At 42.0% G+C, this 13,895-nt stretch overlaps 1 protein-coding gene across 1 annotated transcript in view; it reads left to right on the forward strand.

Annotated features, from left to right (window-relative positions):
* The window catches only part of tex264b (testis expressed 264, ER-phagy receptor b), a 35,988-nt gene that overhangs the window by 7,388 nt on the left and 14,705 nt on the right, over positions 1-13,895 (forward strand). The window lies entirely within an intron of this gene.

Genomic DNA, 13,895 nt, shown 5'->3' on the forward strand with positions numbered 1-13,895 from the left:
TTAGTGTTGTAAAATCGAGAAAGGAAACGTGTGAGCGTGTGTGATAGAATGAATCATCTCTAAATCTGAGGTGGATTTGCGTCAAACGGCAAATAAATGATCAATATCTCACCCCATGATCATCTCATGCATTTGTGAGTCACACTGTGTGTTTACAGACGGTACGGAGTTGAAATAAATTTAGTGGAAAGTTGAGCACGTCAAAACTTTTCATTACGGCTCCGAAGGCTGTCTTTGTGGCGTCCCCTGGAGGGCCGCCGCCTGCGTTACAGAGTATAGCAGGAGATTTATGGAGGGGAAGGAGATCGAGGCGAGGACCCAACATCAAAACCGAGCAGGAGGAAAGACGGAGAGAGAACATTTTCACTTCTTTTTTAGCACCGATTGATGAACGATCTTGTGGCGTGCTGCTCGAGGGATGCTGGGAAAGTGAGTCACTGTGATGAACAGAGAGTTCTGTGAATATGGTTTAATTGTGAAGTGTGCCGAAAACAGGTGGCGGCACCACAGGTTGCCTCAATCACTCTGCGTCTGCAGGAGCAATGAGCTTGCGAGTCCTGTCTGGCTGCCTCTGCCATCTGCTTGGACTCGGTTTAAGCCTGGCGGTGCTCCAGTGGCACTTAGCCTATCGGAGAGGTCAGCGGAACCAGTCCTCTGCAGCTTGTTGTCATCGCAAATACCCATAAAATTGGAAGCGCTCTTTTATTTTAGTGCCTTCATGTGATCACAGGTGCTTGTTATATTACTATATAACAACTACAATTTAATGGTATGCTTTAGATTTTCTGGATTCAGATTTTAAAGCGGTGTATAGGATTTTCTCCAGAAATACTACTGACGCAGAGTATGCCTAACACAGCGAGTTTAAATATTAAAGGTTTTCATTGCATTTCATTGCAGCTCCATTGCTAAGACAGCATTTTAAATGCATCTAACACAGAACTGTACAACAAAGCAAGCGCTGCCTGAAATTGAACCATCAAACATGGACTTTATGTTACACTGAATTGTGTCCAAACGTCACATCTGTTCATTTCTGAATAGAAGCTGGTGTCAGTTTAAACTTGTTTATTTAAAATAAGATAAATTGAAGCTATATTGCACTTTCTCACGTACTTTTTCTCCCTCAGTTCGTTTCCCTACAGCAGTTACTGATATCCTTCAAATTGTTTTATTCAAGTAGTTGGTAGATACAGAAGCAATATTAATGGTATTAACAATTCATGTAAGTGGTATCATGGTTTACACTGTGCCCCTGGTTTGTGTCTGGATTAGGTTTGCATGTTCTCCATGTGGAAGTGTGGGGTGTCTTCATGGTTTCCATCCACAGCCCAGTGTGTGTTTGTTTGTGTGTGTGTGTCCCTGCGTTGCGCTGGCAGCCTGTTCAGGTTCTACCCTGCCTTCACCTTTAGTCTGGTGGGATCGGCTTGAACTCTCCGTGCCGCTGAGTTGGATGAAATGGTATAGAATATATGTTAATGGAATGTCTAGATGACCCTTGGAGAAGGAAGAAATTACCACATCTGAAGTTTCTGTGGTAAGATAACACATTCCCGCTGAGCGAATGTAAACGTTGTGGTTTCACATTGAGGTGGCCGCTGTTAGCAGCTTCTTTCATGACTTTATGTTGTGCTGTCATTTCAATGCAGCTCTGATTTTTCAAGCACCAGGATTGTTTTTCCCACAGCGTTTCAAATCGGATGCTACAACTCTTCATTTAGTTTTGATGGCAGAGTTCAAATTGGAATTTCATTTTCTCCTTCCAGCGTAACACAATTTGTTACTCATGATGAATTGATTCTGTAATTTCACTGTATTCAGGCTAAATGAAAATATCTGTACAGGAGTGACGACTAAATCTGGAGACATAACAGGAACTGAAGAGGGGATTTAGCTGGGAAAACTTTTTGTCTGTTGCTGTTGAATTGTAAGCATTGTGAAGCAAAGGCTGTTTGTTTCAACGTGTTTGTCTTTCTCGCAGGACTCAGTTGAGGTTATGAACCAAATCTCGAGCAATACTACATTAATGGCTGACTTCAGTGTAGACAGCATTCATCTGAACTGTAGCTGAACAGAATAAGTTTAAATGGATTTCTTTTATTGAATAGAGCACGCTGTTGATGGCTGACACTTTGAATATCCCAAGTGGCGAGACCTTTTCAAACAAGCTCATCAGCATTTTGCATGCACGGCTTGTCGTGGCAGAATGATTTCTGTCTGTCAGACACTTTGAGTCGCTGCCCCACGGTCTGGCCTGATATTTGCCGAGTAAGACCATCGATCGGCCCCAGTGTTTTTCTTCTGTGCCTTGGCTTTTCAGCGGTGGGCCGCATCACAGAAGCCCTGGCATCTTGAGATTTAGTTCGAGCACGGTGGCCAGGTCTTCAGACCGGATTGGGGACTGGAGCGGGAGGATAATATTGCTGACATTCACCGAGATCTAAAGGTTTGCGAAAGGCAGACGATGGAACATTTGTTTGCTTGAGGGCACTCAAGTTTCTTGCCAGCGCAGAGGTTCTGGGCTGAATATTAAGCATGTTCCCTTTTGTTCCTGAGAAACTGACCATTTTTTAGCAACTCGCACACATGGTAGAGTGATTATAGAACCTGCTTTGGCCTGATGGAAAATGAAACCTGAGTTCTGGAGCATAAGGTGCTGCCTCCCGCAATTCTTATTCTTGTCATCTCTGTGAAGCAAAGCAGAGCACAGATGCTCGTCCGCAGGGTCTGGTCGACATGCAGACTTTTAACCTAACTATGGCGAACATTCGGAAAGGTCAGAAAAGGTTGTAGGGTTTTTTTTGTGTTTGTTGGACAGAATCAGTGAGGCAGTGTCACGCTGGAACATATGAAAAGGAAGTTTGTTTATGGTTTCAAGAAAAATGTGAAACATATTTCTCTCCATCAAGTGTCAGTCTTTTTGTGGAGGATAAGTCAAACCCCAAAAGAATCATTTTCAGGCTGAAATTGATTGCATTTAAGTGCAAGAAACATTTATTTGTTCATTTTACGTGCAACTAATTCCATAAATGATGGGGGGTTCAAGCATCTTGCGTGGTTTATTATCAAACTTTTCAAGTTTTTTGTTCATAAAAATGCTGTCAATCATGATTACAGTTTTAGTCATTGCTTTGAATCCCTTCACATTGAATAGGTTTGTTCTGCTTTTTTGGTCACAAAACTAGTTTGAGTAAACATGTAATTTGACTTGTTTCCCCTCTCTCTCTTTTTGGTTTGATAATATGCAGCATCTGTCCATCCATCGTATCTGTACTGCTTTATCCAACGTAGAATAACCAGTCAACCTCAAATGCAGGTTTTTAGAACTGTGAGAGAGAGAGGTTGTGCCTGAAAAACCCAGGCAGAACATGAGAACTCCACACAGAAAGTTCCACCGTGAACGGGAAATATTCAGACTTCGAGGCAACAGAGACACTGTGTGAGAAGAACCTGTTATAATGATCATCTCGGATCTTAGATAAGATCATCTTATAATGATCTTATCATGGATTTTTTTTTTAAGCTTGAAATTGTGTTTCATTTTTCTGCTGATGCAGACATCATGCCATTTCGTTGCAGTCAAATATCTTTTAATTAATTATATCATGTACTTTGTTTTTTTGTTTTTATCAAGCGACCCAGCAGGCTGCTGCTTTCCTCAGGAGCCTCTGTGGAGTTTGCCCATCAAATGTTCAAACACGACTTTCATCCTGCAGCAGCCGGGAATCTACTGTTGGTGTTAAATGTCACATCTGCATATGATTGATCTGATTTAAACTTTATTCACCGTTGCACTGTTGCTCTGAATTAAGATCAAGCAGGAGGGCGCGATTACGAATGAAGAAGTGTCGCTATTTTTAGATATGGGACAAAGTCTTTTGTGCCAGTGGCCGTCTTATCAATCTTTCTGGAACTAAAAAAAAAAAAAAAAAAAAAAAAAAAAGACAAAATGCTGTGACGTACTTAGTTCGATTGTTTTTGGTTGAACGTGCTCTTTACTGCTCGCTGGAGAAGTGAGGCCTCTCAGTATAGATTCTGTATGTTCTCTTTGTGCATGTGTTGGTTTTCTCTTAGTACGCCACTCTAAATAGTGTGTGTGTGTGTGTGTGTGTGTGTGTGTGTGTGTGTGTGTGTGTGTGTGTGTGTGTGTGTGTGTGTGTGTGTGTGTGTGTGTGTGTGTGTGTGTGTGTGTGTGTGTGTGTGTGTGTGTGTGTGTGTGTGTGTGTGTGTGTGTGTGTGTGTGTGTGTGTGTGTGTGTGTGTGTGTGTGTGTGTTTGCCCTGTGATGGACTGGCGACATGTCCAGGGTGTATAATGCCTTCACTCACAGCCACCTGGGACCGGCGCTCACACGACCCTCGGCTGGATGAAATGGCTCAGGTGGAGGAATGTGCTCCGCTTGTCCCGCTTTCTGTGTTGATTCTATAAATATGGATTTAAACGAAACAATGAGAGCAGTTCCGTTAATTAAAAGATAAGCCACAGTGAGCTTACTAAAACTTAAAAGAACTTCATCAAAATTCGAGCCTAAGCTCATGTAGCTCCCGGCTGCAGGACGACAGGAAGCTCAATCCCTCCTGAAGTGACATCGCATGTTGATATTTTCATGGGGAATTGGTCGGGATAAAAATAGAAATGTATCTATCTGGCATTCAATTTAAACCTGAACCCTTTGAAATCAGCCTCAAGTGGCGCGGCGCTGCCGACACGACTGTGATTGGATGTATTACCGAAGCAAAGCTCAAGTGTTTCTTACAAATTGTAGAATACGTAGCTATATTAGAAGAAAATATTCTGTCTATAAAGCTCTTTTTAGACACCTGATCAGCTTCTATATCTGTGATGGCTGCACAATATAATGAAAGGAAAAGGAAACGCATACACGACCAAACTGGTTTGCTGGCGGCTAAAACAGTCCAACAATTTGCTCGTGTCTTTTGTTGCGATAGGCATGCAAATTAAATGAATTTGCTCCCCTGCCCTCTTGAGGGATTTTCTGAAAAGCAATCCAAGAGGCAATTTTGAACCATTCAAGTATGAGTCCGACAACAGGGTGGGGGCACCTAACCAAGGTGTGGAGGTTTGGGACTTCACTGAATGAGCTGCGGAAAATGGGAAAGATAAAAAAAAAAGAGGCTTAGGATTTAACGGCTTTATTCAGCTCAGTGACTTTCAGACAGTCGTTCATTTGTCAGGGCTGAATAAGTCTGTGTAAAGAGTGTTGTTGCCTGAGTGACACCTGGGTTGTTCGTATTGGCGGCGACTACTGTCACTCATTATGTCCTTGGACCCTTTGGACCTGTTTTTTTTTTTTTTTTAAACTCCTTGTGGCATTGAAATGATTGTGACTGTGGTAAACCTGTGGAGACACAGTTTTGCTCCCATCCTTTATGTGAAGCATTTAAACTCCTGTTAAGTCTGCTGAACTGTTGTGAAAGCTCTATTAAAGGTGCATGGTTTGGTTATCAGGAACAATATTGTGACAATACACAACAAAACCATGAATAAATACGGCATTAATTTGAGGGATTTGCTCCCTGCGGTTAACAAAGAGCAATAAATAAACGTGAGGGGAAAGTAAATTGGCACGGAGAAGAGTCTGCATGCCTCTGATAGATTGGTCCTCTCCATAATCTCACAAATTACTGTTATTACCTCACAAACTACAGGAAACGGTTAGATGTCACTGTCCCCCGAATTACACGTTTTGTTAGTGCTGAGTGCTCGTCTTGGCGTCGCAGCACCCTTTCAATTGCATGTTGGGCTTAACAGCAGGATTCATGAAAATGGTGCTCTCAAGCCAAAAGTTTTTCCACATTTTGTTGTTTAAAAAAAAAATAAATAAAAAATCCACCTGATTCACACATTCTGAAATGTTCCCAGCTGTCTTACGCGTTTCTGAAAAATCCCCCCTTTTGTGACACCGGAGGTGAGAGTGTGATGAATTGCTTGTGGCATCGTTTGGAGTGGAACTGACTGGGACAGGGATGTGAAATTCAGGATGTGGAGACACTCGCTTAGCAGGTCTCTTTTTCACAATCTTTTCTGTTTACCCAGACACGATTTTTCTCTTTTAAGGCTTTGAAACCTTTGTATAGAAGCGTCTACTTCATACACAATGACCCATAACAACGTAATAAAAGGTCAAGTGAAGGACGCCTGCGATATGAAACCATCTCTTGGTAGGAAACACATCGAGTGGCTCTTGTGACTTCAGATTGTGACAGTGTCCAGATTTCAGCAGGGTAAAGCCGAATCACGATGCCAGGAAGGGACGGCGCTCACATCCAGCCGGCAGACAGAGAGAATACAGACTGAGGCTCATCGGAGACGAACCGCCACTGGCTCGCCAACACTTCCGATATGGCTGTGAATGTCAATATTTATATTGTAATGACAATAATCCATGACTGTTTTGTTTTGTTTTCTATGAATTTTAATCAAAGTTAACATTACTACACTGTTTAAGCAGGCCTGGGGTTTGTGTGATTTAGTGATGCTGATATGGAAACATAAACACTCCTCACACCTTTTGGAGTCAAAACCACTCTGAATCATGAATGATGTTATACTTTTCTGTTTCTGACAACAAAATCTTTGGGAACTGAAATCTAAATTGCGATTCATACCCACCCACTTACAGAAATAGAACTTTAAGATGGTGGTGGCCATTTTGAAAAACTTTTAAAATAACTTTCTCGTCATTTCAGTGAGGCGTATGGGAGAACAGCTGCTGTTCTTAAATCCACTGAGAAACTACGGTATCCTGGACAGTCACATGGTCGTGACACCTCTGAAAATGGCTGACTAAAATGACTGTATTGAATTGGAAAAGCGATCAGTGGCATCAGACAGCGCCTGAAAGGAGTAAACTTATCAAAACTTTAACTGCTCTCAAAGCACAAAATCCATCCGTCTTCTGTTCTAGTTTTAATTAAATGGGAGCTGTGATTGGATGGAGCCAGTCCATCCCGAATAATCACATTCACAACAGTCAGTTTTGGAGTCGGCCTGTTAACTGGAGGAACCCCACCAGAGCGGCTTCAGCCCCGAGCTGAACCAGGCAGCTTCCCTTAGGTAAATTCTAACACTTTAATCTAAGACAAAGATAGAAGAGAAAAAGATAGAAGTGGAAAATGTGTGCAGTTCTCAGCGGTTTATGTCTTCCACACTGGGTAGGCCACTAAAAAAAGTATTTTTCCCGTTTGTTTTCAGCTGCCCATTATGAGTCCAGTTTTACAGGAGTGCAGTTTAATTGGTGAAGTGCTCTTTTCATGTCCGTATGAAAGAGTGTTCCTTTTTTTTTTTTTTTTTCTGAAGTTGCAAGCTGCTTTGGTTGTAAGATAGAAGACATGGTCTTCTGGCCATGTTATCTGTAAGAGACACAGTCGCCCATTCCCTGCAGCCACATGCTGTTATTATCAACCATCAAGTGAATGTTACGTTTGAAGTCATTTTTAACTTTCAGGGCTAGTTGTATCCCTGCAGCATTTAGCACCAAAATATGTCTTATTTCTCAGCTCAGGAAAGCTCAAGTGCATATCAAGCAATGGACTTTTTTCTCTCCTCCTCTGTTTGCTACATTTCTTCCTCCACTGCAAGTATTATTCAATAGAAACTTGCTTCATGTGTCTTCTTATTCATTGGACCAGGCTGAACTGAAACAGCAAATATAAGCGGGATGACCCTGAAAACAGAGACAGCTAAGGCTTTTTTCCAGTCCCAGTTATACCTCAGGATGTCCTTTCAATACAGGACATGGCTGAACAGTTACTGTTATTTGTGGGATCAGGCGGCTTTCTGCCCCATGCAGCGCGAGTTCCTTAAAGCCCACTGAAATATGAAATGGTTTCATTTTGTGGACACATGTTCCAAATAGATGGATAGAGCTGAAAAACTACACTTCTTCTGAGAATTCACCATCAGGAGACGACAGTGTTGTTACACTAAGGGAGCATCAATCTTTAATGACCTGTCCAGGACGTCTCCCACACCAGGCAATCGGCGTCTCCCTGCCTCCAGAGAACTTTTACAGCTTGTAAATAAGGCAGTCTCACTTAACTTGCAGCAGCATATTTATTTATTTCTTCCTCTGATTTCTCTTTTCATTATTTGACGCAGACGCCATCAAAAAAATAATTATCTTGTACCCTCATCGGAAGATGGCCGACAGTGAATTCTCATTATATGATCAAAATTAGATTTGTTTGAACCCATGAAATTGAGTGTTCTTAAGAGTGTTTTCTGTTATAAACAGATGTCTTATCTAAAAATGTTGTGCTGGGGATTTGTGCAAATGGAATTGTAATTGATTGGGGGGATATATACAGGCACGGCTTTAGGTTTTTTTTTTATCATGTTATGTTTTCCGTGGCAAACCGGTTGATTTGAGTTCCCGAATACACGCAGGTAGGATAAAACTTCTTTTCCTCAATGTATATCACAAAGGTTAATTGCATGCTTACAAGAATAACAGCAGTGTGTTGCGTGATGTTAATGTTTGAGTTCTCGCATAAACAACAGAGGTGAGCAGTGACTGCTGAAGACAAGCTCTTGTATCAGAAATTACTTTACTTGCTAGGTTTACACCCACTTTGGGCTCTTTGACTGAACTGTATTCAGATCATGTGTGAATTCAACACTTTCATTCTCCTGTTTTGATGTGTTTTGATGCCGTTTCGTTAATGCATGCCCGTGCCTTTCGTCCCTTCCTGCGCTGTTTCGTTCTGCTGAAGGAAAACGTCTTGAGTGGTGGTTTGACTGATGCTGTTTTTTATTTCTTCTCGGGAAATGGTAAATCATACTTAATATAGCTATGAAACAGCTCTGTGTGCACATGATGTGATTGGAAAGGAATGAATAAAGTGGTGGGAGCACTTAACTGCCACTCTCCATCAGATTTTCTCATCACTCTTGACAGCGGTGCTCAGTTTCTCTTCCCTTTCTCCTCGGGAGACAAGGGGCCATTGTTGAGGCAGAGGTTGCTGTTTTTATCCATCTCAGTACTCAGGATGATCATTTGTTGACTGTTGTGGCCTGAAAAAAGTATTTTTTTTCCCCGTCTTCTCCCCATCGGCTTCTCCATCAATTTCTGAGAGTCTTTGTCTCCTCTCACTCTTTCTCTTCAAGGTACAGCAGGTACTTGAAACTCTGCTTCCGTTCGAGAGACTAACGCTGATAAATGCCAATTGCTGTGACCCGAGAACGACTCGCTGCTGTTGTTAGTTGTGATTGATAGCGCCACAATTATCGGTATCAAGTACATTTTTACATTCGATTTTTGCTTCTTTCCAAAAAGGATTTTTTACATTTTTCAGTCTCTGTCACATTCGCCTCACCTGGTGAATGTATGTGAGCAGCATTTCCTCCACCCACGCCGCCCGGGGTCGGCTTTGTCACGTCCTCCAGCGTTGCTGCAGCACATTGAGCGAGTGTCACAGTGGAGGTGTACCAGTAAAGGGCAAGGCGCTGCGGCTACAAACCCTGTTTTCTGTTGGACACGCCGGCCATCTGCTGTCGAGGAGGAGTGATTCATTTGACCCGGACGAGCACAGTTACATTTCTCTCTGAATCGCACACGTTTGGGTTGAAAACTGTGATATAAGATGCCACCTTTTCCTCTGTAAGCATGTGATCTTATTGCAGCGGCGTTTAAACATTTTAGATTAATACTGTGTTTCGTTTGCGTTGGACTCTGGGAATCTAAGCCGTTGACGGTGTTGTAGAGCTGAAGTGATAAAAGGTTGATGTTCTGACAAAGAATAGGAACGTTTTAAGGACCCAGTTTTGTTTTTTACTGAAAACGTAGTGTGCAGATTATCATGACGTATGAAGCTTCAACAGCAGAAGAAATGTGATGCGCCTTTTGTGTGGACTCTGTTTTGTCTGTCTGTTCCAGAACTTAATTGACTTCTTTAAATGTTCTTTGTCGAAGTGTAATCTGACCTTAGTGTTTAGTTGTCTGATGAATGCTTTGCTCCCTGTGGTGAATTCTCTGCGTTTGCTCTCATAAAGCCTTCTCTCTATGATAGACAGTTACTGATACACCTCCTGCAGATCCTGGAGGGCCGGCGTCCTGCTTCAGCACAGCTGAATTCAATGTTGACGTCTTCATCGAGTTTGTTAAAAAGCCAAATAACGAGCCTCTCATTGCAATCAGATGACTGGAAGAGATTCCACGTTCAGAATCAACTCCAGAACTTCCACCTGCTAAATTAAAGAGCGTCCGATGAGGGAGAAGCTCATCAGATGACTGTTGTGACAGAATGACAGCATATCAGTAAGCTGAAGGTGAATGTAAGTTTGTGATCATTCTAAAATGGTCAGTGACGATGGTGAACATGCTGAACTTTTCAAACAGAACATTCTAACGGTGGTTAGCTTCTTAATAGGTCAGATCAATGGACCGGTTTTTCCACGTGCGGTTTCAAACCGGCACACACACCGTCTGATTATTTCTGAGTAATTGTGCCCGGGAGAAGATGTTAATCAGCATCTCCCTTGTCATTTTTAGGTTAAAGCTCCTTTTGAGATTGTGTGCATTCCTCAACCGAGCTACAAGATAAAGTGGAGGTTTCATGAAAAATTTAAGTGGATGTGATTCATCAAGTGCCACCTTGAAAGAGCATGTCCTATTTCTTTGTGTGCAGGGAGTTAATGGCTGCTTTGCGGAGCCTCCGCTGGTAGCTGGCGCCGCGGCGTTGGTTAGCTTCGTTCTAGCATAATAGCACTTTTTCTTTTTGTTGAAATCATGCTTTTGGATCCCAAATGTATTCTCTATATTTGTTATGTTGTCCCAAAGTGTTTTTCATGCGCTGGTAAAATATCTCTTCTTTTGAGGCAAAGAGCTCTTTGGTGTTTTTTCTCCACCATCGAATCTTCCAGCTCCAGTCTGGAGAGAAATGTGTTCTTTTGTCTCATTGAATAGCTGCTCATGGGGGAAATTGGGTGAAAAGTTTTTCTTTTTTTTTCTGAAAATGTATTATTTATTTTTGATTCCAAACAGGTTAAGAAAATAAACACTTAACAGCAGACTCCTAATTTAATTCACGAGTGGAACAGACTGTAAAAGTAAATACGGAGGAGTGGTTACAGTTTCTTTCATTTATCCAAGCACACATTGAGGGCTTTTACTCCCAAGTCCCTTGCAGATTCTGTTCCCAGGCTAAACAAACACAGATAGGAAGGACACCAGTGCATCCTCTGCCTCCTCGGGGATCTGGTGTGGATTTCCGACAAACATGCAACCAGCAGGCGAAAACACACGAGGGATGGTCAAAGGAGCTCGTTGTCTTTAAGTTTGGACTAACTTTTAATTCTTTATGGATGAAGGTTAATTTTACTAAAGCAAGTGATTGAATTCAATAATCAAACTGGTAAATAATCCACTTGCTTTTGAGTTTTTTTTTTTTTTGAGTAACATAAGAGTTAAACTTGCTGGTTATTTGTTTCGAACACCTCATCCTGTCTTGCTGAACCTGGCAACACCTGCAGTCGTAGTGATGAGTGTGTTGCAGAGTTTCATTCATCTAAAGAGAAATCCATCTCCTCTTCACTGCTGCAGTGGCTGTTTATGGACAATTCAATGCGGCAGTGTATTTCTGCTTTTTTTTCTTTTGTTTGGACTTTACCACTTCTGTTCTCTACATAAAAAAAAAAAAAAAACACGTGCAGATGTAAAATCAATCAATCACAAAAATGAGTATATTTCTGCAAAGACTTTGGAGTATTGCGGATAAATCTGTGTCTTAATCTGATTTCTTATTGAAAGATAACTGCCATAATCTCATGAGGATGTTTCCGCGATTCCGAGGATGCATCAAAACGCTATTTTAAATGTGCTGACTGATTCGAGCTGAAGCGGCTTCTGATCTTGGTCATGAATGCTCACATGTTCTCACCATTGATTCATGAATTACTCTGATTTTTCAACCTGTGAAGAAACTTTTCTTCAAAAAGCAAAAAACATCAAATCAAACATGAAGGCAGGAACTGTATGTCTGGTTTGGCCTTTTATTTTTTTAAACAATTCAAAGTGTGACGACGTTGTTTTTGAGTGTTTTTTTTTTTTATTCCCTTAATAAGGCCACACAATGTAATAATAATGTTTTTGTGGCAAGGGAACAGCAGATATGTTGCTGTCAAAAAATAATGCTATTTCAGAGCTTAGGAGGATGTGAAGGGGAAAAAAAAAGACCTAACAATGACCCTGTTACTGCGGACTGCCTTAAGGGCCCTCCTGGGCCCTGAGGTCGTGATACTGCTGGGGAGGAGTGTGGAGAAAATCAAGCAAAAATCAATAAGTACACTCTCCACAATCCCCCACCCAATTGCAAAATCCTACTGTGAACCTTGTGCTTCAGCGATTCCTCTGCTGCTGTAATTATTATCCTCCTTTCTGTCCCAGGTATCCTGTTTATAAGACACACAGAAACTGACCTCATTATATTGTCAGGCTTGATGGGTTAGGTTGTTATTTTACTCACATAGCAGTCCAGATTAGTAATAAGTACGGGCCCCATAAGGAGGCAGGCCTCCTCTGAAATTCTGATAATATGGCAAAAATCAAGGATTTGTTTGTCCTTCACTAAGGTCAGGTACAAGCAATTAAAGATTTTACATTTTTAGATTACAATTACCATCAGCCAGGTTGTTTTATTTCGACAGCAGGTTTGGATGTTGTCAGGGCTTCATGATTTTATGTGATACAGAGTTTGTTTTCCTCAGTGCTGCCATCCTAAAGCTGGCATCTCTAAATCAGTTAAATTCACAGCCGAACAGTGTGAAATTGGGAAATATCCAGTTTTCCATCACATGGGATGAAGACAAACAACAAATGCTTGAGGCCGTTTCCCAGGAATAATTGGCATTATGCTAAAAAAAAAAAAAAAAAAAAATTGCCTAAATGATTTATTATCAAAATTCTTGCCAATTAAGTTCCTTTTTAATCTTCTAATCAGCCCGCCTCTCCAGCTTTGAAGCACAGCTTATGTTTTGCATATACTGCACATTATGTAGAAGTCGCACATGAAATGCGTCGGTAGCGAGGAGCGACCCACTTCCAGGACCCAGTTGTGTCGCTTCGGGCTCCGCTGGACGCTCCATCACACACATTATGCACAAAGTCTGCCTCGCTGCTGTAATGCATTGTTGTACACAACATTTCACTTGTCAGTCTTCACAACCAGCGTATGACACTGAGGGCACACACACACATGCTTACTGTGTGTGTTAAGCACTCAGCAGTCACTTTATCAAGTACACATTGTCAGCGCTGCGTTGGACCTCTTTTGTCTTCAGATCCATCTTTAATCATGGCGGCGTAGATTGAACAAGGTGTTGGAAATATCCCTGAGAGAGTTTCTTCCTTGTTGACATGATAGCATCTCGTATGATGCGAATGTCCGCCTCCGCCAGGTCCCTGAAGTGCTTCACTTCATTGAGATCTGGTGATTTCAGAAGCCAGCGGACTTCAGTGAACTCACTGTCGCGATAAGAAGCCATTCTGAGATGATTTGAGCCGCCGTGTGACATTGAATGGTTTACTGCTGGAGGTGCTCATCAGAAGAAGAACGCTGGGAATAAAGAGATAGACGTGGTCTGCAGCCGCACTGAAGGCAGGCTGTGCCGTTTAAATGATCCCAGATTGTGCCAGTAAAATGTCCTCCACACCGTTATGCCAGCAGCAGCCTGAAGCATGCAGGATGAATCCATGTTTTCATGTTTTTGAATTCTGACCCCACCGTGTGATTGTCCCAGTGGAAATCTCGACTCCGACCAGGCAACACTTTTCCAGTTTTTCATTGTCCAATTTTGGTGCGCCCGTGTGAATTGCGCTCTCAGTTTTCTGGTCCGAGCTGACAGGAGTGTCACATGGAGCCTTCTCCTGCTGGCGGA

The sequence above is a fragment of the Salarias fasciatus genome, chromosome 5, assembly GCF_902148845.1.
Source record: "Salarias fasciatus chromosome 5, fSalaFa1.1, whole genome shotgun sequence".
In the NCBI taxonomy this organism is placed as follows: Eukaryota; Metazoa; Chordata; class Actinopteri; order Blenniiformes; family Blenniidae; genus Salarias; species Salarias fasciatus.